This window comes from Aotus nancymaae, unplaced genomic scaffold (assembly GCF_030222135.1).
Source record: "Aotus nancymaae isolate 86718 unplaced genomic scaffold, 86718_ANA_hifiasm-v0.15.2.pri h1tg000012l, whole genome shotgun sequence".
Classification (NCBI taxonomy): Eukaryota; Metazoa; Chordata; class Mammalia; order Primates; family Aotidae; genus Aotus; species Aotus nancymaae.
The window spans coordinates 19,724,977-19,752,805 of NW_026988423.1; the positions used below are offsets into that span (position 1 = coordinate 19,724,977).

Genomic DNA, 27,829 nt, shown 5'->3' on the forward strand with positions numbered 1-27,829 from the left:
GTGCATTTTCAACTCAGCTGTTGGTGTATAAATGAGTCATGGACCATGGTTCTAGGTTTACTTCCAGAAGGACTCCCTTAAAGCCCCAGGCCGGGGCAGAAAAGCCACAGAGAGGCACTAAACTATGCGGGGAGACTGGAGGAAGACAGCTCCTGTTCCCTCCCCATGAATAGGTCTAGATCCCAAATAGCCCCAGTGGTCAGTCCAGCTATTTTCAGGCACCCAAGAAGTTGGGACTATTTTTGACCGCTGATGATTTTGTAACTTTCAGAGATGTTGATATCTCCATATGTCGCCTCAGAGTGGGATTGTCTCACAACAAGCATGAGAGAATCGCACCTCGGCAAGGAGTTCAGTAAATTCATCTGTGAAACATATTTCCATTCCAAAGGCAATTTTCTAATTAGAAACGACACACAAAGCCTTCACAATCTGTGAGCAGTTCTCTCAGGGGAGCTGGGTCCTCAGCTAAACCAAGCTAAATGCGAGTCACCAACTGCCTCGCTAGTCCAAGACATGGGCTAGCCAAAATCCCAGCACCTCGGTTTGGTATGGAGTGGGGGCTCAAGGTCAGTCAGGCGCCAGGACCTCCCCTGCTAGATCGTTTCCTTTACAGACTGTCCTGGAAGCTACATGGACTTAGCAGACCGGAGTGTGTCTTTACCCATTCTGCATTTATTTACTGAAGATGTGCCAAGGGTATGACCAAGAAAGACATGATTCTTGCCATTCTGGGGTGTACAAATTCTAAAGGGAATTTGCAGGATTACAGAACAGGCAAACAGGGTACAGAGGAGAGCACCTCATGGCATAGTTCACCTTCGTAGGAGCCTGCCAGTAAATCAAATCCCACCTAGCAGCCCAGTCGGGCACTGAGGTCATTTAAGGTGGTCATTGTGAGGAGGAAGAGCCAGTGCCAGGAAAGGAGACACCCAGGCTGCCGAAGCAGCACCATCCCCATCTGTAAGCAGGGGGCTTGGATGTTCAGTCTGTCTTCCTTAAGAGACTTGACTTTTAATCTCAACTTTGCCCCTAACTCAATAGTCTTTACCATCTCCCTTCCTGGTTCTCAGCTTCCTTCTCTCAGAACTAAGAAGAATGCTTCTCCACTCTTTCCAATGTCCCATTGAGGCTGTAAAAGCCAATGAGATTCTGAGTGGACTTGTGTTCAAGTTCTAAGCAAGAAATCCCAAGAAACGTCACCTGCAACCAGTCAATCATTTTTAAAAAAATCTCCACAGGAAGCAGCACAGAGATCCCCAATGAACTAAGACATGCCCTCTCCCACCGCGATTCCTGAGTCGCTTCCCGAATAGGGGTTTGCACCTCCAGCACCTTCAAAGCGCCCTTCCTCTCTTTCCTTTACATCTCATTTCATCCCGGTCTCCTCCCCTCCAGGCCACACTCTCACTCACTGATCCCAGAGCCCTGTGCCCCTCTCGAGCTCCGGCCGCCATCATCGGAAGCCTTGGGCTTTTGTTTTCTCACTGCACGGGGCTGCACACTGATACATTTGTACCACAGGAAGCAGAAAACTAGTTTAACATCTCATTTATTTCATAGATGAGAAAGTAATTCCCTGCTGAATGATTGTCCCGAACCAACAATTCAGAGAGGAGGAATTTACAGTGCTGCCAAGGACCGGGGTGCATTACTGTAGCGCCGTTATATAACAGAGCTGGAACCTTTTTTTCTCTCTCTCCTGTTAGCCTGAAGAGAAAAGCCATTAAATATGATTAAGGTTAAGAGATTGCTAAAATTACAAACAGCCGCCATTCAATTATTTTGCTCTATAAAATGCAACACAGATTGGAGTTATTTCTCTGAAATGTGTTTTTAGAAAATAACATAACACAACTAATGTGGTTTGATCTAGCAAATCAGGTTTCAGATACCACTTCTAATGCAAAGCTAAAAGGTTCATAATTTAACTTAAAGTTTGTAACTTAAAGTCGTCAGGTGCTTTCTTTATAGAAAAGCTTTATAAAGAAAAAAAAATCAATACCATCCCAACTAATATTCTGAAGTCATCTGCAGCCAGAGATTCAATCAATTTTATCACCCATTAAAGGCATAGACAGAAAAAAACTTTTAATTTAAAAAATAAAAAGAACCAGCAATAACTTAGCCTAAAAGGTTCATAATTTTTTTCTTTTTGGGAAAGTAAATCTCTTGGATATTTTCTGTCAGTTTTCATAGGGCCAAAGGATGTAAATTTCACAGGAAAGGTGGCGAGAAAATGGGAAAGTAACTCCTCCAAGTCTATTCAATCCACATGGCTCCAGAGACCACTTCTGGTGCCAGGGAGAAGCCCATGTACTTACTCTTACTGCCCCTGGATGTACGGTTCACATAGCAGATGACTTAATCTCAGCTTAGAAAGAATAAAAAGCTCAACTGCATTGAAATGAATTTTCTGTCCAGTTTGTGTTGAAAGTTAAAATAATTGGAAATTCAGGAAAAACCTCTATGCAGATATATTAGTGGCTAGAGACTTCTGGTTATTATGGTTAATAAAACACCAGTATTATATTACACTCTGCTCGCAGACTCTAGCCCAGAACTCGCTGTCCCTCTAGACAGAATATAAGCCATTTATGAGAGTAAACTTTGTACACAAGCTAAACACATAAAGCCATGTATTAGAATTGAGCAAAACATTGCAAGGCAAATAAAAGCTAGGTAAATGCCAAATTCCCAAGGGCAGCTGAGGTGAGCTCCTGCTTTTCATGAACCATAGATGGATTTTTCCTTTGGTCATTCCAGAAATGAAGAAACAGTAGCTTACCACACTGGTGGCTGATAAGAATCCTGACAGGTTCTGCACTCTGATCATATTTTCAAGTCTAGACTTACTCATTCCCCAAATCCCACTATTCTGGATACACACAGGCCTTTGCAACATGGAACAGAGGCTAAGAGTGTCCAAAGTTTATGGGAGGGAAGGCCTCAGGGAGAAGGAAGGGAACCATTCTGTACAGGCTCAAATCACCTACTGGTTACTGGGATGATGTTATCTAAAGCAGAAATAGAAGCACATGGTCAGACAAAGAATTTTATCCAACTTGTGAATGTATGTACATGAAAAAAAAATATTTTGCATTAAGAGTGTTCCTGAAAATCAGTAGCAGTTAACCACTGGGGACACAAAACCTGTCCTCTCTGTCTCCTCTCAGCATCCTCTACTAGCCCTTACCCACAAACCCTCCCTTCTTATCTTGCAAATGTCTTACATTCATCCAATAACATTAATCAAGCACCTACAGTCTATATGTTGTACTAGGAGTTAAGTTACTACACTGCAGGAGCTCTTTATGTAGTGGAGGAGAACTGCATATGTACAAATAATTATAAATCAATAAGATGAATGAGGAGCCCGGAGAGGAATACTCCCTAGGGCGGTCAGGAGGGGCTTCATGGAGGTGGCGGCAATTCAACCTTTTCTCAAGAGAGGAGATTTAGCCAGGTAGGGAAGACAGATAGAAGGAGGCAAGGGTCAGTATTCAAGGCAGAGGACAGAATGGACACAAAGGCACTAATATGTAAATGTAAACAGGATGTCAAGGAATGACATGTTGTTCAGCATGGCTAGAGCGTAGGACTGGAAAGAGAGCATGTCAGAAGATGAGTCCAGACAGATAGACTGAAGCCAAATTGTGAGGGTCCTTGTAGGTCACGCTAAAGATGATGGAGACCTGTTGAAAGTTTTTCCATGGGGCAGTGGCACTAGCAGGTGTATGTCTGGGAAAGATAGCTCTCAAAGCAATGTGCGGGGGGTTAAGGCAGATGAGGATGAAACAGGGAGAGCAGGTAGGAGGAGAAGAGATAGTCTCAGGGAGAACCGACACGAGTCTGAGCTAAAGCTATGGCTATAGACGATCAGGTGGTGATTGATTTAAGAGGTATTTGGACAGGCGAATCTACAGCACTTCACGTTGATTGAATGTGAGCAACAAGGAAAGGGAGAATTTGAGAATGCATCTGTAGCAGATATACCCAGCAGGCATTTGGAATTAAGGGTCTGGGACTCCGAAGGGAATGTGGGGGCCTCATGGATACCGCAACCTCTGCCCAAGGTCACAGAAAGACAGTACTATCATATTTCCCAGAGGGAGACCACGATGGGTCCTAGATTCATGTGCATAAAGGGCCCTTTGCTGTGAGTCAAAAGCCGCTAACTCCAAATGAAAGCAGAGACTGCTATGAAACAAAAGCGAAAAAGAAGAGGGAAATACCCACTAAGGGTGTCACCTGCCTTTTCTGAACCTGTTTCATTTATAGGACATAGAAGAGGTACACTGAGACAAGGTGCTATTTTAATGAACTTTTAAGTAAGTTCCCTTAAAAGTACAGATCCAGACCAGATCCTGAGGCCAGAAGGAAGACCAGAATTAGGGTGATACGTCTAGAGGTACCCAGATTCCTCACATCAACAGGATGCTGTTTTGTCAGATACCTTTGAGGCCATCAGATAGAAAAAGCACCAAATCCGAAATAGGTAGGAGGATGGGTCACGGGGTATTGAGTCCCCTGGCCCAAGGAGACATACTGGGCTCTCCTGTTCCTGCCTCTGGAATTATCCAGGAGGATGGGTCACAGGGTATTGAGTCCCCTGGCCCAAGGAGACATACTGGGCTCTCCTGTTCCTGCCTCTGGAATTATCCAGGAGTTCTGCCCACTTTGTGCCATCCTCAATTGCCTAACAAGGATTGTACATTGACTTGTCATCAATTTCTGCTGCATTCTGCCAGCTCAGGGACAGCTGGACCTGGGAAAGAGACCCCAGTTCCTGGCCCCTGCTTTACACCTGAGATGCTCAGACTTCCCAGCAGCACGCATCCTCCCTGAGCCCCGGATAAGGGTTTGTCCATAGCTCCACTTCCTATTAAGCAAGGACCAGATGATGGTATGAGACAGGCATCATCTGATCAGTCCCAAAAGTGTTGCAGGAGTAGGTGGGCTTCCAGGAGAAACATAGAAGAAAATAGCATGCTCCTCTGGAGTCTGCGAAGGAGGTGAGTAGAAGAGGTGGCTTGGCCAGAGGGTGCTATGGCAACTACAGCTGACTCTGGTGCTCTTTTGAGAGCACAAAATATGGAAATGGCGGGGAGGGACAAACAAGGGAGTGGTGCAACCGTGGGTCCATCTGAAATGTAGTCAGCCTTGAGAGACACTGCCATAAGAAAGCTTTTATTATGCTGGTATGGCTAACCAGGCACGCCCATTCCTAAGCCAGTGTGAGCCAAGGATCCAGCCACAGGGCCCACATAGTGAGAGGAGGGTCTCAGGGTTCCCCAGGAAGGGAAGCGAGAAGGAAAAGATGCTCTCACATTGCCAAGGCTTCTGTTGTGTAATGTTGTGGCAGGTGAGACTGGGGCTCCTTTATATACTTAATCATGTTCCATTTCCAGCTGACACAACTCAACAGTTTATGACACAGCACCACTTAATAAGACTCACTATCAACTTAGGAAGGGGGATGATGAAGCCGGGGGAGGGAGAGATGAGGGGAGAAGCTGAGCAGGGTGGATGAAAATGATAGGACTTGTTTTTAAAACAGAAAGTCTGTTGTCAGTTTAGATTATAGTCTAAGCAACCAGGGCAGGTCCTTAGAGGGTAGGAACATCCTGAACAGAGCAAAATCTTCTGTACAGAGGCGCTGAGCTGGAAGAAGCCAAATCCTCTCTTACGTAAATGAGGTAGCTGTGGGTATAGGGTCAAGATGGTATTTATGTTGGCTTCTGAGAGCAAAAGAGCCCAGTGAAAGCAGGGGTTCCTTTTCACCATTCCTGACCTGGGCGCCTTTCAGAACTTACCTCTTCAACCAAACAGTAATTTCACTGAAGACAAAGGACACACCCTCTTTTTATCATTATAAATCTCTACACCACCTGACAGTTGATGGCCTCACATTGGGCAACCAGTGATGACTTGTTGGTCTGGCAGAAAACATAGTTTCTACCCAAGAGATGATCTTATTTCCCTTGAGAAGACAGAAGATAAATAGAAATTTAGAGCGTGGAAGAGCATTAGAAATCAAACCATCAAATTTTCTCATTTCGCCCACTGGAAAACTGAGCACAAAGAGGTAAAGAAAATTGCAAACAGTGACACCACTCAGTGACTCATCCAGACCCCAAACCCAGGTGGTCTGAGTCCTCATTCCACTCCTTCTTCAATGACACTTTGCTCCCTTTGTGAACTATGTGTCCGCAATGACTTCACAGGCATCTGTCCATCCATCCATCTACCCATCCACCCATCCATCCATCCATCCATCCATCCCTCCTTCCTTTCTGCATATACAAGGCTAAGTGTATGCATGGGGTAGCAAGGGGCAAGTCCATAAAAAGATAAATTAAATCACATTCTGTCCAGTTCCCTGCTTCCCTCACTCCTAAGAGGGAAAGGCACACACGCATGAAAAATATCAGCCCAATATGCTGATAGAGTGTATTCATAATGCAATTTTGCATAGAGTACTGTGTAGGTCAGGTAGGATGGGTTAAAGGGTTTTGAGAAGGCTTCACCAAAAAAAATGTCCAGTGTGAGTTTTCTAATAAAGAGTAGATGGTGGTCAATCACGGGAGAGAAGGAAGGTGTTCCAGGCAGAGAGAGCCCAAAGATGCCCTTCCTCGAACTCTCTCACCCTTTGGTTTCAGGTACACCATTCTCTTTGAGCTCTTCTCCTGACCCTCAGAGTGCTCCTTGAAGTCTTCTTAAAAGGAGATAGCATGATCATCTCTTGACTGTAAAGCATCCATTGGACTTGGCAATGAGTTGACCATTGGGCACTGTCCCTGGCTCTATAACTAGATCATATCTATCTGCTGTTGGGTTTTTAGCACCCCATCTCATGGTTTCTTAACACTTATCACCATTACCATCTGGCATTTATATGTGTCCTCTGTCTTAACATCTTCCTGCCTTACTAGATGGAAGTAAGCTCCTAAAGACAGGAACTACTTGGCTGTGTCCTCAATACCTGGTGTGCATGTGGCACATAGTAAATGCTCAATGAGTATTGGCCAGCTGAGGCATGCATGAACAGTGAGAGAGAAATGCATTTCATGAACCAGAGAGCAAATGGAATAAGGAAAAACAGGGACAACAGAAGTTCATCACTTTTTTTAAAAAAAAAAGTAGGGTGGAAGGAAAGAAACACAGTGAGAAAAGAGAATACAGGATATCGAAGGGATTTAGGGTGGAAAGATTTGTCTATAGATTATGGAATGGAAACAGTGCCAGGTCAAGATCAAAACTATAAGGTGGCACCAAGTCAGGGTGATAACATAGGGCCAGCTTTCCAGAGGAATAAAATACCCGGGTGAAATGCTTAGCCTACAACAAGAGAAGAACCTGCCTTTTCCAAAACAAGGAGAAGAGGATACTCCACATAAAAATTAAGTCTCCACAACATTCCACACTGATATCTTATCGTCCCATCTGCCCTAACTGTTGAGGTGTTTTTTTTTTTTCAATTTGAATTTACGAATGAGGTTATTTGTGCATTCTTTTCAATTTTACTCCCAGAGGAGAACAGTAAAGAGTGGCCCCCTAGATGGCTTTGGTCCTCTATCCACTGTCTCATGGGACCCAAACTACATCCTCCTCCTCCTCCCTCCAGAAAACACCTGCCCAAGATCCTTGTCCCCTCTCTACTCCAGGATACTCTCTCTTTGACTTCCCCACAATTCTCTGCATAGAACCATTTAAGCCCAACCCTCTCCTGGGTCAGCTCATCTCTGACATTTTTCCAGGTTGCCCTTTAGGCTAATCTCCTTGGACAAGGTGCTCCAACACTAGATGTTTCAAATCTCCTCTGTGTGAGTCTCTGATCTCAGTCACTTGAAAGCAAAGTTCAGAGCTCCCAGAGGCAAGATGTTTCTGGACACTGAAAGCATCTGTCTTGACGTCTCAGAATTGGGTGATGTCCTTGACCTGTCCTCCTCCACTTTCACTACCACATACAGCTGCATGAGTCTGGGAGCTGGATCTGCATTGCTCGGCTTGGCACCTCTAACAGAAAGCCACTTCTCTGCTTGGGGTTGCTTTCCTGGCCTACACACCCAGCACCTTTTCTCTACTCTTGACAAGAAGAGAAGATGGATTCTTCACTCAAGAGACTGAGAACCTTGCTGAAAGTCATAACCAAGGCAAGGAAAGAGGGAATCTGGTGAAGACCCATAGGGAAAGAGGCCACAGGATAAAGCATCAGTCCTTTCTGTCTGGCAGCTATACCAGCAGAAAATCTAACAGTCTCATCTCTATTCTTCTTGAAGACAGGACCACCACTGTGGCAAACCCCGGTGACCTCGTACATATTAAAATGGGAATTCACAGATTCTTTTTCTTTGCTAAATGATTGGATCGAAAGCGTGGTTTGTAGGTGTTCATAGAGGGCTGCTGCTATCCTGGAAGTGAGCACAGAGTGAAGAAAGGAGCATATCCTTTGGAGTCAGACAGTTCTAAATCCAAATTCATACTCTGTTAGTAGCTGTGTGACTTTGAGTGAGTTGCTTAATCTCTCAGACCCCAGATTCTTCATATGCATCATGAGGGTAATTGTGGCAACCTTTGCAGAGTGGTTGGGAGGATTGGAGATAGCCTAGGGGAAGCACCCCACACGGTTCCTGGCACATGGCAGGTATTCTGCACGGAAGAACTTTTGACAGTGACTGGGCGTGCGTGAAAGTCGAGAAGCACAGGCTTCAGGACCAACACAGTTTGTCAGTGCTCCCCCACTCCCCCACTGCCTCCCACCTCCATTCCCAATTTGGCTTCGTGTTTAGGAGGGATGATGCTTATAGACAGCCGGGGGGTCAGGAAGAGGACCAGTGGCCGAGGATGGCGGAGGAGGGAGGGCACATCTCCCCAGCTCACTCTTCTCTCACTAACAGGAGCAGCAGCAATCAGCATCTCCTCTTCCCTAACCTGTTTCCATGGTTCCCACCCAGCCTGCTTCTAAAATCTGTCACACTTTTAGCATAATGTGCAGTGAGCACCACGGCAAATAGCTTTGTGTCACCGGCAGGGTCCAGGCTGGGCCCTTCCTCCTGTTCCCTGGGGAGGCTTCTGGCCTGGGGGTCAGGCTGGGCACCTGCAGCACAGGTCTCCTTTGAGTGCTCCACTCTGTCCAAATTACCTGTGCTCACCAGGTCCCTCTCACAGGTGGACCCATTAATGGCATTGCATGTACAGCCTGTCAGCTCTCTAATTACACCCTTCAGTGGAAAGCTGCCTGGTATATTTCCACGCTTTCTGTTGGGTACCTTGATCCATGCTGTTGTCAGAAAAGTTATGTTGCAGCCTGCCTGTCTGAGGGTAGCTTCCTGCCTCTGTTTTAGCTGGTGTTTTATTTGTTTTGGGGTTTAAAAAAATAGATAAGCTGATTTTTGAGGAGAGGACCGAAAAATGGCAAGTAGACCACAGAACTTGAAGTCAGAATGTAAAGCTCACTTTCATCATCTATTTGCTGAGGAATCAGAAGCACGTCTTGTAGCCTCTCTGGGTCTGCAGAATGGAATGATAGTAATGCCACCCCTCCAGAGTTGTTGCAACAATTAGATGAGATAGTGTGTGAGACAGTCTTTTTTCATTATAAAGCAATAAATAAATGCTCATTATTCCTGATAAAACCAGAACAGAGAGACATGAATTTACTTGCTGAATGACTTAGGTAAATCACTTAACCTCTCTGAGCCTCTGTTTTCTTGTTAATCTATGAAATAAGATTAATACCCATACACCTTATCTCATAGGATTGCGAAGACAAACAAAGATAAAAGATACGAAATGACCTTGAAAAATATGAAGCTTTCCAGACCTGTAAGGCACTGGGATCACTGAAAGGAGGCTTGCACGTAAGAATGGGAGAGCCACAGGCTCTGAGTGTCTCACCAGCCCCGATCTCTTAGACATGTACCATTGTGTTTGGGAGGTGATGCCAGAAGGCAGTAGAGATATGAGTCTTAGAGAGAATCAGTACAGGCTCCACTTAGTATCACAAATCAAATTAGTTGAGCACTTGCCCTGTTCCGGACATCGTGTCACATACTTCATGTATGTTTTCTCACTTAATCCTACCCATTGCATAAGGCAGTATTATTAGTATCCTCATTCAACAGGTGAGAAGTTGAAGCTTAGGGAGATTAAGCAGCTGCCCAGAGGACCACATCTAATTAGTGGCAGAGCTGGCACTTCAAACTTAGGTCTATCTGATGCCAAAACCAAATCATAGATAGATAGATAGACAGATAGATAGATAGATAGATGATAGAAAAATAAAATGAACCTGCTAACATTTCTTGAGTGCCTATTAAGAACAAGGAAGTGTCCTATGCTTCACATGCATTAACCCATTTAGTTCCACCTGTGTTATAGGTATTTTGTTGTTTTATTTTGCAGATGAGAAAACTCAGGCACAGTGAGTTTAGGTAATTTTCCCAAGGGTTCACAGCTAGTAAAACCGTCATACCCTTGAATCTGGGACATCCCTAATATCTAAGAAGCTCAATCAGGGAGAAAAGATGCAAAGATTCTGGCTGCTCAGATCCTTCACTCCAGCATGGAAACCACTCCCCACTCAGGACCTCAGGCTAAAGCTATACTGTGCCCCCAGCCTGCAAGGATAAGGGTTTGTGACTAACAAAGGTCCACCATCTCTGGAAACAGTTTTATTTTGCACTAACTGCTACTACTACCAAGTCGAGTGATGATTTAGAGTTAGCAACATCTTTTCTTACCCATTACATCATTTCATTTGAAAATGGCCATCCAGATCCTTTGTTGAGAGGGCTACAGGCAAATATAGAACTAACTTAAGTATTGGGGGAGTGACGCTTAAGTGAATACTTTATTACAGTCTATGTCATGCAATCATCCCATAACAGTCTCATTATATAGAGAAGAAAGCTGGGGCTCAGAGAGATTAAGAACATGGCCCAGTGTCACGTGACTGGGAAGAAGCAAAGCTGAGATGTGAACCCATCCATGCCCTTCCCACTAAACCCTCAGATGTACAACTGCATGTATCTGTGAGAGCTCTTAGCACACTCACCTCAGGAGTAAAGGTATGATGGGCTGAGGACAAAACACCAGGAATATGAGCTAGTTCCAAATGCCAGGGGAGACAAAAATCTTTAGCAGAACATATTCCTTGCAGAGAAACGAAAAAATTGTTGCCACTCTCCCTAGGGCAGTGTCTGCCTCCTCTGACGTGTGTGTACATGTGCTTGTGTACACACAGCACACACAGCACACACAACTGCTCATCTGCAACCCAGACAGAAACAATCCACTCCTACGTGACTCCAAGGACCCAGCACCTGCTAGCTGCCTCTCCCGGATGTCACCATCAGAGCCATCGATCACCTGCTCAGCCCTCATCCTCCCTGACAGCAGGGCAACACTCTTCACTCACCTCCAAGGGGCCTGTCTTTCTCAATGGACTCTGCTGGACAGATACAAAAAGTGAAGTCCATAGCAAGCCCTTATCCTACTTAAGGATTTCCACTTTCTAAAGAAAACATTTTTTTTTTTCATGCAAAAGAGAGGACCATAGGAGGCGCTGCCCAGAAGAAAATGCACCGCTCCCTAGGCAGGCTGCTGCACCATCCTTCTATCACCAAGGATGTTGTTCAGCCCCAGTATCTGGTGAGGCAAGGGAACAAAGCTATGCATTTAGGATCTACAGAGCTGGGATCCAGTTCCAACTCTGCTGTGAGCCCTCAAGCAGTCACTCCTCTCTGGGCATCTTACTTTTCTGCAAAATCAAAGGTTGAACTAAATGTTCCTTGGGCTGTGAGTCTACACCTGTGGTCTCCACCAGAGCAGGTATTTTCCCACCGCCCTGCATGGAGTGCAAAGGAGCAGTCAAAGCTGAGTAGAATAGTCTAGTTCTTCCCTAAAAGCTGGGACCCTGAAATCTTCCCACATCGCAACTCCCATCTGCCAGCTCAGGTAACAGTGTCAGGTACCTGCCACACTGACTCGTGATAAATCCAGCTCCTAGCAAAAGCAGCTGGCTCAGAAAGGGTTTTTCATAAGGGTTTGCTGGATGAGTGGATGAGTAAATGAGCAGGCATCTTTGGCTTTCTGTTCCCTCCCTCCACTATCTTCTGGTCTACTCCAAGATGCATACCTCCTAAAGTCCATTTTAGACCCCACCTGGCCTGGTGGTCCCCACTTGGGTGGCGATTTGCCTACAGTGCTCCGGCCCAGGCTTTGCCCATGCTCTGGTGGATGAATGTACTCTGTACAATGAGTAACCCTTTATCTGACAGGTCATTATCTATAGAGAAAGCCAATTAAAACAGAGACTGTATTAATAAAAGGGTGCAGGGGGTGAGGGGTGGTGTTTGGCTATGGAGGTACAATGAATTACTTTAATTTGCAAAGAAAACTCATCTGGTCTGAAGAGGTTGTTTTGCTGCCAGAGAGATGGACACCTCCAGAAAATCAGCCCCTACTCTTCAGGGGAGCTCGGTGGCAGGGAAAAGGCTCAGTGGGGGAAATGCTTGACATACTTCTTTAATTGACATACCAGTAGGTGGAACATCTGTACAACTGCCTGCATGATGCCCAAGCAGCCCCTGCAGCACCCATGGAAAGAGGAGACCCTGGCTGCTGTCACTAGGCATTTATTTCTTCAGGCAGGCAGCTAAGGGGAGGAAGCAAGCCTGGGAGAATCTTACCTGGGGACGGGAGGACACTTGGGATTTTAATCCCGTGCATTGTGCCATGAGTGTACCCAGCTCCGCTTTTGAGCTAGACAAGTCCAGTGTTCCTAAGGACTCAGCTAAAATGTCACTTCATCTGGAAATCTCCCCTGGCTGCCAAAGCCAGAATGAGGAATTCAAAACACCAATTCCATTTTTAGTTATTAGAAGTAGCTAGTGGTAAAACATGAGCCTGGAGTCAGAGGACCTGGGTTCAAATTCCTGCCTTATGTAACTTTAGGCAAGTTACTTAGCTGCTCAGTGCCTGGCTGCTGTCTTCTGTAAGCTGGGCTAACAGTCTTTCCCTCATACAGTCGTTATGAAAATGAAAGGAGAGAATGGCTGTAAAGCATCTAACAATAGTGTCTGGCACACTCGCGCCTCTCATCGCCATCATCTTCATTCTCTGTTTGCTTATTAATATCCAGTTCTGAGAAGGCAGGAACCACACACTCTCTGCCATAGCTCCGTAAACACTTGCTTAGTGACGAAAGGAAGGACTGAGCAACGTGGCGCCTCTGTATCAGCCTCCAGACAGGCTCTGGCAGCCCACGCCTTGCAGGGGGTAGGGCCTGCTTCCTTAGCACCAGTCCCCCTTCCTGCCTCCCTCCATGCAGAGCCGGCTCCTTCCTCCCACATAGGTTATATTTGATGCACTAAAGCAAAGTGAGGATGAGAAAGAGAAAATAATAAACAGCTAAGCATAAATGGCTGGGATATCCCAGCCTACCCTGGCGGGTGGGACTTCTGGGGAGGGCGGCATCAACACCTCCGTGTGAGACCCAGGAGGTGCTGGTGACATTAAATGCCGATTACCCCTGGGGCATGTGGTTACTGCACTGCAGTAACCCACCCCCTGAAGCGCCTGATTGCTTAAGCATCTCTTTGCAAAATGTTTATTTTATTTATTTTTTCCCCATGAATGTTTAATCAGGTACCTTGACAAGGAGTCGCACAGCAGCCCTCTCCAGAGAACAGGCGGAGATGGCATGATCAGCCCTATTTGTCACAGAGGGCAGCTTGGAGGGTGGCCACCACGATTCTATGCTCTCTGCCTCCCTGTCCCCAGCCCATGCCCCCAGGATCCCCCACCCCACTGTGCCAAGCCCAGGGTGTACAGCTTCCCTGGCTGGCAGGCGGACTCTAGATGTAGTCACGTTTACCCCATACACTCATTCTGGCAGTAACTGGGGGTCCTTAACCCCCCACCCCCACACCTGCCGCTACCTCCGTCTGCTGCCTGCAGAGCCAGGTCTCCCTTGCACAAAAAGGAAACACACGGCACTTCAGCCAGCCCCCAGCCAAACTCTCTGCTTGGACAATTCTGCTTCTCAGAGCCAACTGAAGCAGAGGAAAACTCAGGGCTAGCCCACTTGGGAATACTGGATCACTTCTTAATCCTTCTTCTTCCCTGGCCTCCCTTTAATTTTCTTTCTTTCTTCAAAGCCATCTGCACAAACTAAAGGACTCTGTCTTCCCTCTCCTCCTCTCCTCACCCCACTTCTGGCAGAACGCCTTCCCAGGAGACTCTCCATGCTGACGGCCTCTACATCTGAGGGATGGGCCATTGGGGGAGTCTGGAACTACTCTCTGCAGGGCAGCAGCCTTTCCCCATTCCCTGAGCTCTGCTTCAGGCAGCCTGCTGCATTCCACCTCCCCTCACTGAGCCCCAGCCTCCTGGGATTATGGGGAAAGCCATTACCTCAGGATTAAGCTTCAGTTTGATTCTCATCAAAGACTCTGGTCACCGAGTATTTGCTTAACACCAGACCTTTCAGGCCCCATCAAATTTAACAAGGCCTGACAGATTTGGGATTAAACAGAGAAACCCAGACAAATCCATACTTTCATAGGCGCCCCAGGTGACTGCAGCAGGACAAGCCGGATCCCAGGGAAACAGAGACCCTAACGTTAGCTTCTGTGTAATGTGACCACCACGGGGGCTTTGCTTCCCAGGCTGACATCCCTCACCTCTGCCCAGCTGCCCCAAGATTGAATTTGATGCTTTCACTCTCTTGAGTGAGGAAGCTCAGCTCAGACATGGTCAATGAAGCATCGATTCAGGATGCGGAGCCTGTTGGGGAGAACGAGGGCTGAGGCACAGTACAGGAATTGCCCACCCCTCTGAGTTCCTGCTCCTATGCCCCCACCATGCCTTGCGCTATGCTCAGAGCTTCTCTCATCTCCCCCAAGGCCTCCTTCCGGTTTTCCCACATCTTATCCCTCCAGCTCCAGGTGCCCATCGTCCCCAACCCAATTCCCAACTCTCAAACAGGCCAGGCACAGAGCAGCAGCAACAGCAAGTCCCGGCCAGCAGATCCAGCACAGTCTTGCAAACTGATTTCAAAAATCATTGTTACCCATGTAACTGAAGAGACAGCATGACGTGGCCGCAGGCTTGGAGGCCGCAAAGCAGGTGTCAGCTCTGACTTCCTGCCATGGACTTGACTTTGGGCCAGCTCTAAAACTCTCAGTTTCTTCATCTGTAATATGGGAGCTGATAGTAACTGCCTTCCTGGGAGAATTGTTAGACAAATGAGAGAAGCTACGTAAAATTTCCCGGTGCAGTGCTTGGGAAAGTTGGCAACATAGATGCTTTCTTACTTTCTTCTTTTCTTATTTGTTTATGCAATTTGATTAATTTTTTAAAATATAATAAAATGTCCCCTCCTTCTGCTCCCCCATTTAGTATTTTATCAGAAGCAAGAGTGGTGCACTTTTCCTCTTCCAAGCTCCTAAAAAGTGCGGAGTTGGATAAAATTATACACAATAAACACCAAAGAAGTAGTAATTGTTGCATTTCTTTGAGGTCTGTTGCCTGATTTCTCTCAGGCTCTCTGCCCAGTTGCTTTTGGCCCTGCCTGGCTGCTAATTTGCACGACTGTCTTTACGCTCCAAGAGCCTGGCTCCAGCTCAAACTCCATCTTTTAGAGTGGGAGAGTTGGGGGAGGGGGGCGTTAGAGAGGCTTCACTTTAACTTTTATTATTGATACAAAGAAAAACAATGGCTTGTGTTTACTGAAAATTAATTTTTTGGAAATTACTTTGTCATTTGTTTTACTCTTCTTAATTAAAATTTACTTGGTGAAGAGAACACCCCATAAATTAACTCAAATGCAACAGCAAATTAATTAGCATTTAGTTACTACACATTACTCACAGGCCGGACAAATTGTTTTCAGGCTGTCATCTGCATTTGGCATCAGAGGATGGGGGTGGGGCTGGCAGGGCCGTGGGGGTTATTTTTTCTGGGGCTGTCCAGACAGTCCCTTTTGTCATCTGCACTTTCAGACACTCAGGCCATACTTCCAGATAACTCAGGGCACCCTATCATAGGTGCCGGCCAGCCCTTTGTACTTTCACATGGAAGATACTCACTCCCTGGAAACAATCGGAAAAAAAGACATCATCAGGACAGCAAGGCTGTGTTGAAGGGAGTCTTGCCTGGAGGCCAGAAGATGGGCTCAGTGACCTCAGGAGGCCCCTTTTGGCCAAGGGCATCTTGTATTCTATGAAACACAGGCTTAGAGAAACCAATGCTGAGCCCTATCCATTCTTATTCTTAAGTTATGTGATAGATTCCTGTTGAATCCAAAGAAGAACCTCCCAAAGAAAAGAACTGGAGTAGTGGAAGGGAGTTAATACAAGGAACAGCTGAGATTGAACCGTTTCTGCTGACGAATATTCCTTATTTCTTGCAAAAAAAGAGAAGGGAGGCTTAGAGCGTGGTGGTGAAGGACCAAAGCAGGCTGCCTGGATTTGAATCCCAGCCTGCTTTGCTGCTCTGTCCCCTTGGGCACGCTGCTTACCTTCTCTCAGCCTTGGTTTCTTTGGATACCAATAGTTCCTATCTTCTAGGTCCGCTGTAAGGATTAAACAAGACAAGCATGTAAAGCCCTGAGAGCCCAGTGACAGCTGAGCATGCAGCCTCCAGCCAGATGCTTGGGCTTAAAGCCCAGCCTGGCCACTTACCAGTAACTGAACTTCTCAATGCCTCAGTTTCCTCATCTGCATAGTGGAGACAAAAAGAGTTCTTGTTTTGAGTAAATGACTGAATATCTGTGAAGTGTTTAGAACAGTGGGTTCGTGTCTAGGACGTAATAAATGCTCATTTTTAAAGTATTTAGTTTTTGTTGTTATTTCATCAATATCCATTTGACACTGTGATGAAGTCAGGGTCATAGAACCAAAAGCTCAAAGGGGGTCAGTTCTCAGCAGCCATCCAAGGGGAAGCCAAACTGCCAGTGCTGAGGCTGGCTCTTCCTGCAAAGGACTTATCTCCACAATACACCAGGCCCTGCAAACGAACAAACAAGTCAGCCCAACCTCGACAGCAGCAATGGCACCGCTAATGCAGCCTGATTCCCTTCTAGCTATGCAAAGCGGCAGCCCCCTTCCTCACATACAGAAGGGCCAGCCTGAAATGGACGCTCACTGATAAACGATGATGTATGGCAGGCTTCTTCAGTAAAACAAGTTCACTCCAGCAGACTAGCACTTCCTGGGAAGGAAGGTGGACGTGAAATTGACTTGAGTCTGTGATCAATAAAAGGGTTGTTACAAGAAGGCAGAGCCCGGTCTGACCCATCCTGTCCTCTCCAACCACTGAAAGAAGGGTCCTCCAGAGGTGGTCCACCAGCTCTTCCTACGGCCAGGCACCACAGGACAGGAGCAGGTGAAGGGAGGGGTAGCAGAGCCCTCTCTCCGGACAGGCAGTCCCTTCTTCAGTGGCAGGGGAATGCTAGGGGCAGAGGACAAAGGCCAGGTTGAAAAAGGAGCTTTTCTGGGCACTGTATTAAATGCAGGAATCTGAACCAGAAGGACTGATTCAAATCCCAGCCCCACCCACTTACCACCTGTGAAGCTCAAATCAAGTTAGTTAACACCTCTGTGCCTCAGCTTTCTCACCTGTAAAACAGGAATAATTGCAATGCCCGACTCACAGAGTTACTGTGAGCATTATAAAAGTTAATGCCTATAAAGTGCTTACAAAACCCAACACCAGTAACAGAAAGAGCACTAAATTCTGCTATTGTTATTAAAAGTCCAATTTCTCTCACAAAATATGTGCCATTCATTCACTTAATACATTTTTATGTAGCAGTTATTACGTGGAAAACAGTGTACTCCCTTCTAGCCATGCAAAGCGGCAGCACCATAAATAGTCCCCCTTCCTGCAAACAGGAGGGCCGGGAAACAGTGCTGGGAACGTACAAACAAGTGAGAAACAGTCCTGGCACTCAGCAAGGGGTACCTATTACATAGTGAGATGCATCCAAGCATACTCATGTAAATGGTGTTGTCCTCATCAGATCTCTCATTGCCTGTAATTTATTTCATTCAACAAATACTTATGGATCATCTACAATGTGCCAGGAACTGTAGGAGACGCTGGGGATATAAATGTGGCCACGCAGAAATGGTGTCTACCTTTAGAGCATACAGTCTAACGATAACAATGGGAATAACACCATTTGTAAAAAGGTACTACCGTTGCCTACTGATACAGTTTGAACATACAGCCCTGCCAAATCCCATGTTGAATTGTAGTCTCCATTGTTGGAGGTGCAGCCTGGTGGGAAGTATTTGGGTTCTGGGGTCAGATCCCTCATGGCTTGGTGCTATCCTCACCACAATGGTGAGTTCTCATCAGGTCTAGTTGTTTGTTTCTTATTTAATTATTTTGAGACACAGTTTGGCTCTCATTGCCCAGGCTGGAATGCAATATCTGTGCCTCTCAAGTTCAAGCAATTCTCCTACCTCGGTCTCCCAAGTAGCTGGGATTACAGGCATGCGCCACCACAACCGGCTAATTTTTTTTTTTTTTTTTTTTTTTTTTTTGTATTTTTAGTAGAGATGGGGTTTCAACATGTTGGTCAGGCTGATCTTGAACTCCTGAACTCAAATGATCCATCTGCCTCGGCCTCCCAAAGTGCTGGGATTACAGGCGTGAACCACCACACCCGGCCTAGTTCTGGTTGTTTAAAAGTGTGTGGCAATGAACATTCATGTGCATGTGTCATTATAATAGAATGATTTATAATCCTTTGGATATATACCCAGTAATGGGATTGCTGGGTAAAATGGAATTTCTATTTCTAGGTCCTTGAGGAATTGCCACACTGCCTTCCACAATGGTTGAATGAGTGTTCATTGCAGCACTGTTTATAATAGCAAAGACTTGGAACCAACCCAAATGCCCATTGATGATAGACTGGACAGGGAAAATGTGGCACATATACACCATGGAATACTATACAGCCATAAAAAACGATGAGTTTGTGTCCTCTGTAGGGACATGGATGAACCTGAAAACCATCATTCTCAGCAAACTGACACAAGAACAGAAAATCAAACACCCCATGTTCTCACTCATAGGCGGGTGTTGAACAATGAGAACACATGGGCACGGGGAGGGGAGTATCACACACTGGGGTCTGTGGGGGGGGAAATGAGGAGAGGGACAGCAGGGAGTGGGGAGTCAGGGAGGGATAACATGGGGAGAAATGCCAGATATAGGCGATGGGGAGGAAGGCAGCAAAGCACGTTGCCATGTATGTACCTATGCAACAATCCTGCATGTTCTTCACATGTACCCCAAAACCTAAAATGCAATAAATAAATAAATAAATAAATAAAAGTGTGTGGCAGCTCCCCTCACTCTTGCCCCTGCTCTTGCCATGTGATATGCCTGCTCTCACTTTGCCCTCCACCATGTACTCAGGGAGTACAAGCTCCCTGATGTCCCCCAAGAAGTTGAGCAGATGTTGGTGTCATGCTTGTACATTCTGAAAAACCACAAGCCAATTAAGCTTCTTTTCTTTATAAATTACCCAGACTCAGGTATTCCTTTATAGCAATGTAAGAATGGCCTAACATACCTACTCAGTATCCATTCACCTGTCTTTATGATAGAGCCTTCATATGATGCGATATCATCCATATGGTCTGGCACCATCCCTGCCCAATACTCATGGGCCTGATGGTTCCAAGGGTGCCTTCCCTTGATTGTTCCAAAAATAGGCACATGAATCAATTCCTGTAGACTAAGACACAGGAGAAGGCTGCTGGAAGTCTGGGGAAAGCTTCCTCTCTCCCAAGAGAAAGGTCCGGGGAGAGACAGCCTCTCCCCCTCATCAGAATAGTGTTGTGTCTGGGTGATGCCTGCATCTGCAGAGCCATTTTATTCGACCAGGCTGAACATAAATCTGACAGCAAGGATGGCAGGACAGAGAAACAAAAAGAACCTAGGCCCCTGGCGACACCCCTGAGACCCTGAACCCACCAACCCTGAAGCCTGATCTGCCTTTGGATCTCCAGCTACATGAGAGAATAAACTTCCCTCTTGTTAAGCCAGCTGGACTCCAGGTTTCTGTTCTTTGTTGCTGAAGCATCCTGTGGAATCATAGGCTAAATATAATACATATTACTATTAATAGTGAACATTAAAACATGCCTGACATTTCAAAATACACTTTCACATTTATGATTTTATTTGATCTTCAAACCAATGCAGCCAGAAAGGTATTCTTTTCATCCTACTTTTCAGATGAAGAAGTGAAGGCTCCAGGGGTTTGGGTGACTTGCACAAGGTCGAAGCTGGTTCTGCCCATACGAACGTAGGTGGGCTGGCTCAATTTCTTTTTCCTTGCTCCTATTCCGACAAGGCTGCCATTGCTCCAGCATGTCTGGAACTTCTTTTCTGGAATGGACTGTAACCCATTTCAACAAATAATAAACACCTTCAGAAAATGACTTCCTATTAACAGGAATTCAGGCAAGCTGGCTGGAACCTTAGGATTTTTCTTTTCATAAGGCTCTAATAAATCTTGTTGGAAATATGAGACTTTTGAGTTATCAAGAGGGAAAGCAAAGAACCTTAATCTCTTGGACAGTGACCTCCATTGACTTGGAAATTCTCCCAGTGGAAAGATAGAGTCTGATCCATAGGCAATGGTAGATTGTTGAAAAAGTGGGTGTTGCCCTTAGCCATGATATTTGTATAATCTCCCAAGACAGTTCCAGAGGGACTTGGGGCTGAGTGCAGAAAGAAAGACATAAAACAGGGAAGAAGGAGCCACATCGAAGACCTAATCACAGGCACCCACTCAGAGAGAAGCTGAGGACACAGTGGGGCCAGGGCTGGAGAGAGTCCTGGGGTGCTCATTGCCCAGAGCAGGACTGGATGAGAGGAAGACCAGGGCAGAGGCCAGAACATGACCATGTCAGGGAGGAGCAAAGATCTGTGTCAAAAGAGCAAAGGTCAAGGACAAGCTCAGAGAACAGGTCAGAAGCTAAGACAGTCTGATGTTGGGGAATCTTGAAATAGTACAGCAGGCTCTACAGGCCCAGTGGAGCTCAGACAAGACACCAGGTAACAAGGTGGTCTAGCCTAATGTCTCCTTGTCCACCCTTGCTCCTTGCTTTCTTCCTGGTTCTTAAAGGAGCTGTGCACATATTCTAAAAGTTTTAAAACAAGAGATATTATAGTGTGACTGGGGTATGGTCGGGGGAGCTGGAAAGAGGAAAAACTCCACTGTTGGAATGGAGGATTGTCCAGGAAACAGAAATGACATTCTCTCAGGGAGAGGCACTGGACCCCCAAAGTAAGATGAAGAAGGGCCGTGGCTTGATAGCAACTGCAGACACCGAGAGGCTGGGGAGCAGGGAGATTGGCCCTAACAGCCTTTAAAAGAAGTGTTAAATGGTCCCCAGAAAACACCACAGCTCAGTGGCAGTGAGAAGAGTAGGGAGCAGAAGGGAAGGAAGGCTGCAAGGAAAAGCCATTTTCTCTTAAGGCTGCCAGTGCCTTCCTCCCACCACCTCCCAGGCTGATGCCTGCCTTGGAGTCTAATCCTATTCTTGGAGCACAGATTTGGGATGTACAGAGTTCAAAGTCTTTTGGAGACAATAATGGTGAATAAAGTCAGTGACCAAGGTGGGTAATAGCATATTTTGATTGGTAAACACTTTTTCTTGGTAACTTTGGCCATTTTCTTTTCTTTTTCTTTCTTTCTTTTTGTTGTTGTTGTTGTTTGTTTGATTGTTTGTTTTGGAGACAGGGTTTCGCTGTGTCACCCAGGCTTGAGTGCAGAGGTGCAATCTTGGCTCACTGTCACCTCCGCCTCACCTGTTCAAGCAATTCTCCTGCTTCAGCCTCTTGAATAGTTGGGATTACAGGTGCACATCATCATTCCCACCTAATTTTTGTCTTTTTAGTAAAGACTGGATTTCAGCATGTTGACCAGGCTGGTCTTGAACTCCTTACCTCAAGTCATCCACCTGCCTCAGCCTCCTACAGTGCTGGGATTATAGGCATGATCCTCCGTGCCTGGCCCTATTGCCATTTTCTAACAACAACAACAAAAAAAAAACCTCTGAGACTCAGAAAAAGTATGTGACTGCCCAAGATCACATGACAAGTGCACTCTTTACATAGGTTCTCTCAGTAAATCTTTACAGCAGTTGGCCTGGTGAAGAGGCAAGCACAAGCCTTGAGGTCAAGTGATGCTTCTGTCACTTTCTTTTTTTTTGACACAGACTTTTGCTCTTGTTGCCCAGGCTGGAGTGTAGTGGCGTGATCTCGGCTCACTGCAACTTCCACCTCCAGGGTTCAAGTGATTCTCCTGACTCAGCCTCCCGAGTAGCTGAGATTATAGGTGCCCGCCACATGCCCAGCTAAATTTTAATATTTTTAGTAGAGATGGGTTTCACCATGTTGGGCAGGCTGGTCTCGAACCCGTGACGTCATGATCCACCCACCTCAGCCTTCCAAAGTGCTGGGATTACAGGCATGAGCCACTGTGCTTGACCACTTCTGTCACTTTCTATGTCTTCCTATGAAATAAAGGTGCAGATGCCTAGCTCACAACATTGCTAAGAGTGCCATAAGATGATGTGTGCCAAGGGCCTTCGTCCCAAAGAGACCATACCGATGGCACAAAAGAAATCAGTTCTGTCAACAATAATATATTATACAACATAATATGTTTGTTAAGAGAGTAGATCTCATGTTAAGCATTCCTGCCACAAAAAAATTTAAAAAAATTCAAGAGACCAAAACAAAAGAACAAACAAAAGAAACAGTAGTTCTTCATTTTTCTCTACCCCAGAGACTTTCCAGAGCAAGGAGTCATATTTTATTCCTTTTTTTATAGGACAAAGTCTCTCAAATGCTTCAGAATTTCTATATTGTAGGCCTGGTCGAGTGTTTGACCTTCTGGAATGACTTCTGTGTGAAAAACGTTACTGATGTCGATGAAATAAGTCAACATTGTCTTTACTTCTGTTCTTGACTAATGCTTTCTGTGGTCTAAGAGATATTGAAATTCTCTATGGCATGCTTGGGCTCTTAGCTTCCAGCTCACAGCAGAAATGGCCACAACAGTGAACATTAACTAGGCACCTATTATATGACAGGTACTAAACTATTATTTGCATCTAATCTTATGTAACCCTCGCAGCAGGCCTATGCAAAAAGAATCATAATCTTCATTTTCTAGAGGAGGAAACCGAGGCTCAGGATGTAACTTATCCAAGGTTATCTGGCAAGTAGTGAAAGAGACCAGAGTTAATTCCAGCTCCCCCCAGTGCTAATATCTATGCTTCTCTTCCGTACCACATGCCATCCGAAGTTATGATTTTATTTCAAAATATATTGTTTCATTTCTCATCCTCAAAAAAAAAAAAAAATCAGACTAAATGCCCAGACTTCATTGTTTCTCTTTATCATTCAGAATGCACAGTGTAAGCTTAATTAAAAAAAAAAAAAGGCACTTTCCTCCTGTTCAGATTTCATTCCAGAATGAATCTGTCCCTTTATCTAATTTTAACTCTTCAGTCATCTTTCTATCTGAATGTGTGAAATCTCTGACCTTTTCAATGTCTCCACTGGGCCATTGGACAGCTGCTTCATGTATCACTGTGGACAGCTTGACTTTGGTCTCAAAAATGTGGGTGCCTTCCCACAGCCTTGCTTCTGGCATTCCTCCATCTGCATATTCTACTTTTAACTTGCCAGGGGTCTCACCTGCAGATTTATGCAGCTCCATCTGAAATGCGACTTTAAATTTTTACTGGAAACATCAGCTACTCACTCTTCGCTTCACATAGGACAACACACAATTCTGGTCACCACAGTTATTTCTTTAAGACAGAATGACCTGTCCTACAGCACATTTCAGTTACAACCAAGGATCCTTGGCTTCCACAAACCACTTGAAGATTTTGTCTCCACATTCTAGATTCATATCACATAGTGATATTCGGATCTCTTCATAGAATAGTAAGACTCTACTCTCTATCAAAATACAATCTAACAGTTACCCTTTGACCCAGTAATACCACTTCTAATAATTTACCTTAAAGAAATAATTGAAATACAGATAAAGATTTATGTGCTGCTCACTGCATATTATGTATAATAACCAAAAATTGGAAACCACCTCAATATCAACAACGAGAGGATGGTTAAATAAATTATAGGGCATAACTACAATGGAATATTATGAAGTCTTTAAAGATTATGTTTTCAAAGAATATATAAAGACATGAAAAATGTTCATAATATAGAGTTAGATTTTTTAAAAAAGAAAACAAGTTTCAAATATGTGAAGGGTTGATGAGTGGAGGAGGGAGTCAACTGATTCCGAGTGGCTTTGGGGGAAGAGACAGAAGGGGCACCTAGAAATAAAGCCATCTAGAAACATATTTAAGGAGAATATGAAAGATGTTTCTAATGGTTATGGTTTCCCAAAGTTGTGAAAGATTTCCCGGGTAGGTGATGATCTCCCTGATATAGGGGGAATACAAACCGAGACTGGGCAGCTACTAAATGGGGACACTGTAAAAGAGGCTTCAGCACTAACTATGATATTATAATGCTGTGCCAGTCGCTGTTGCATTCTAACCACCTATCTGAGCATGGCCAGTGTTGGAGAAGTCTGAAAGGAGAGGTATGAAGAATAAAGGCATGGCCAGGGCATGTAGAAAGTCTGACCAGCCATAAAATTACCTGAGTGACAGCAGATGGATCCCCTGAGGTGCTGTCCTGGGCCACGTTTTATCGAAGCATGGCTGCCCCCCACTCAGCCCATGTGGGTCAGGCTGTGGCCTAATTTTCAAGGCTTCCAAATGAGATTTTCTTTTTCTCTTCCTAAGTGGCCTGTTTTTGTTTTTGTTTTGTTTTGTTTTTGTTTTTGAGATGGAGTCTCACTCTGTGGCCCAGGCTGAATGCAGCAGAGTAATCTCGGTTCACTGCAACCTCTGCCTTCCAGGTTCAAGAGATTCTCCTACCTCAGCCTCCCGAGTAGCTGGGATTACAGGCGCCCACCAACACAACCGGCTCATTTTTGTATTTTTAGTAGAGACGGAGTTTTATCATGTCGGCCTGGCTGGTCTGAAACTCCTGACCTCAAGTGATCCTCCTACCTCATCCTCCCAAAGTGCTGCGATTACAAGCGTGAGCCACCACACCTGGCCCCTAAGTGGCCTGTTTTGCATGGGTGACCCTTACACCCAGACATCTCTTCCTGTTCACTTGGAGCCTCATTCACCTTTTCAGTACGTAGAGTTATGGTCTCTGAAGAGACATGAGACACAGAATAAGAGGGACAGCGTGTGCTGTGATGACTGCTGCCCCTCCTCAAGAGTGGGACACAATGCTCTGCCTCATCAATAGCTGTAGATCAGGGCTATTCTATCTATGGGGACTTCAGAAAACATTTAGGTTGAGAAGCAACTTCAGTTTAATGACAAGCCACTGGGAAAGGATGGCAAAGTTACCTTGGAAATGGCTAATGAGAAGAGATTTGTATGTGACAAAGAGAAACCTAAAGAGCTGAGCTTTTAGAAGGTCTAAGGAGGAATACTAGTGCTCAGATCTCATCACTAATCTTTCTAAGGAACCAGGTCCTTAGAGAAACGGCTGATTCTAGGGCTTGGATAGTGAATACACAGGATGATCCTGGACCATCTTATGGTGGCAGCAAGTAAGGAATGTTCAAAAAATAAAAAGATGGGGCATGTCAAAGGGAGACAGGAGCCAACGGAAGAGCCTGCAATGGCTAAAGCTGGAACAGTCTGAGCAACTGAATAAATACTGTAATATATTATTATAACCCAGAACATAAAAGTAAATATCTATGAATCCATATTAATATAAGTAAATGATTGGATAAATGAACAAATGGAAAAGAAGAGACAAATCTCCTAGGCAAAAAAAAAAAATAAAAATTCCAAATAATTTATGTAGCTACTTTGTCCTCAATGAGGTGGTTAATGTAACTCCTCACATCTTAAGTGTGTGCTGCAAATAGTGACTTCCTTCCAAAGAATACAGTATGGGAAGGGAGAAGAGGAGTAACTGCATGGGGGAGAAGTCCAACAAACACTACCTCAGCCAGGTGTTCACGGTCATCCCCAGCACACTAAGTCATGTTGATTGCATGTGCCCTTGATAAGATGCAATGAAATGGCACTTTACCTCTGTGGTCTTCCTTCCCAAATCCCATCACCCAGGTCTAACCATAAGACAAATCATAAGATAAAAACATCAGACAAATCCTAACTGAGGTACATGAAATCCCTGAACCATGCTCCTCAGCACTGCCAAGGTCATCAAAAACAAGGAATGTCTAAGAAACTGTCACAGAGGTGAGGAGCCCAAGGAGACACGTGGACTAAATGTCATGGGGTGTCAGGAATGGGATTCTAGAACAGAGAAGAAACATGGATAAAAACGAAGGAAATCTGAATAAAGTGTCAACTTTAATTAATAATAATGTATGAATATTATGGTGTTAATTATGACAAATGTACCATTCTAAAATAAAATATTAACAATAGAGGAAATTGGGATGGAGGATGCGGGAACTCTCTGTACTATCTTCTAGGTTTTTTTGTAAATCTGAAAGTATCTTATAATGAAAAGGGTTTTTTTTTTCTTTTTTGAGATGCAGTCTCACTCTGTCACCCAGGCTGGAGTGCAATGGTGTGCTCTTGACTCACTGCAGCCTCCCCCTCCCAAGTTCAAGAGATTCTCCTGTCTCAACCTCCTGAGTAGCTGAGATTGCAGCCATGTGCTACCACGTCTGGCTAATTTTTGTATTTTAGAGATGAGATTTCACCATGTTGGCCAGGCTGGTCTCAAACTCCTGACTTCAAATGATCCACCTGCCTCAGCCTCCCAAAGTGCCAGGATTACAGGTGTGAGCCACCATGCCTGGCCTTCAAAGGTTTATTTTTTTTTTAAGTCTAAGAAGGAAACCAGAGAGGCTTTGACCTGGGTTGACCTGTGTAAGCATTTTGTAGAAATTTATTGAGGCTAAATGCTCTGAGAAAGAAACAAATTGGATGAATTTCCAACATTAGGAAACCAGGGGAAACAACCCAACAGGCCAGGAGAATTGGGACTCTTTGGGGAGAGCCGGCTTCATCCTGAACCTAAGGTTCTTGCCGGTTCCTGCCAGAAATGCTCCTGCCAACTCAAGCCTCCACATCTGAAAGGGATTGCCTGGTTGAGAGTAAAACAAGCTGGAGCCAAGATCAGAGGCTTTGCGTTAAGCAAGGCAAAGCTAACCTCTGAAACCCTGCTGCATGCCCGCCATTTGAAAGTCGTGCTATTTTCTATAGTCTCCAACTCCTGGACTCACTCACCTGGAATAAAGCAGTTCTTTCATTTTTAACAAACAGCTGAGCAAGTCGACGGCTTGTACACCTTCCAACAGAGTAAATGCAGATACGGACCAGGAGCTGGGAGCAAGATTGCAGGTCCCTGAGGCCCCATCTGGAGTGCAAACAGGCACATCTTCTTTCCACAATCTTAAATTTGTGTTTCTTGGAAACAGAGACAGTGGAAGCCAAAGAGGATGGTTTGACGGTGTTGCAGGCTTCTGCCATCTGAGAAAGACCCAGTGACAAATGCAAGGCTGGGAAGCCTAGCACATCCCATTTTTAGTAATCAGAAAATTGCACTTAAAAGGGGCAGAGCATTGCTGCTTGTGGCTTGGAACACTGTGTGCTTGGCCCCTGCCTACTGGGTTCCTGTTGCTCATGCGTCCAGCCCTGATTCCCAGCTCTGTAACCTACCAGACCTTGCACTTAACTTACAG

The 27,829-nt window shown here is 45.2% G+C and overlaps 1 long non-coding RNA gene across 1 annotated transcript; it reads right to left on the reverse strand.

Annotated features, from left to right (window-relative positions):
- Window positions 1-1,535: 1,535 nt before the first annotated feature.
- Window positions 1,536-27,407, reverse strand: LOC135274563 (uncharacterized). Its single transcript, XR_010342361.1, has 2 exons — window positions 27,375-27,407; window positions 1,536-1,710 (listed from the first exon to the last, which is right to left on the reverse strand). It is a non-coding gene; the product is annotated as an uncharacterized LOC135274563 (long non-coding RNA).
- Between the last annotated feature and the right edge of the window lie 422 nt (window positions 27,408-27,829).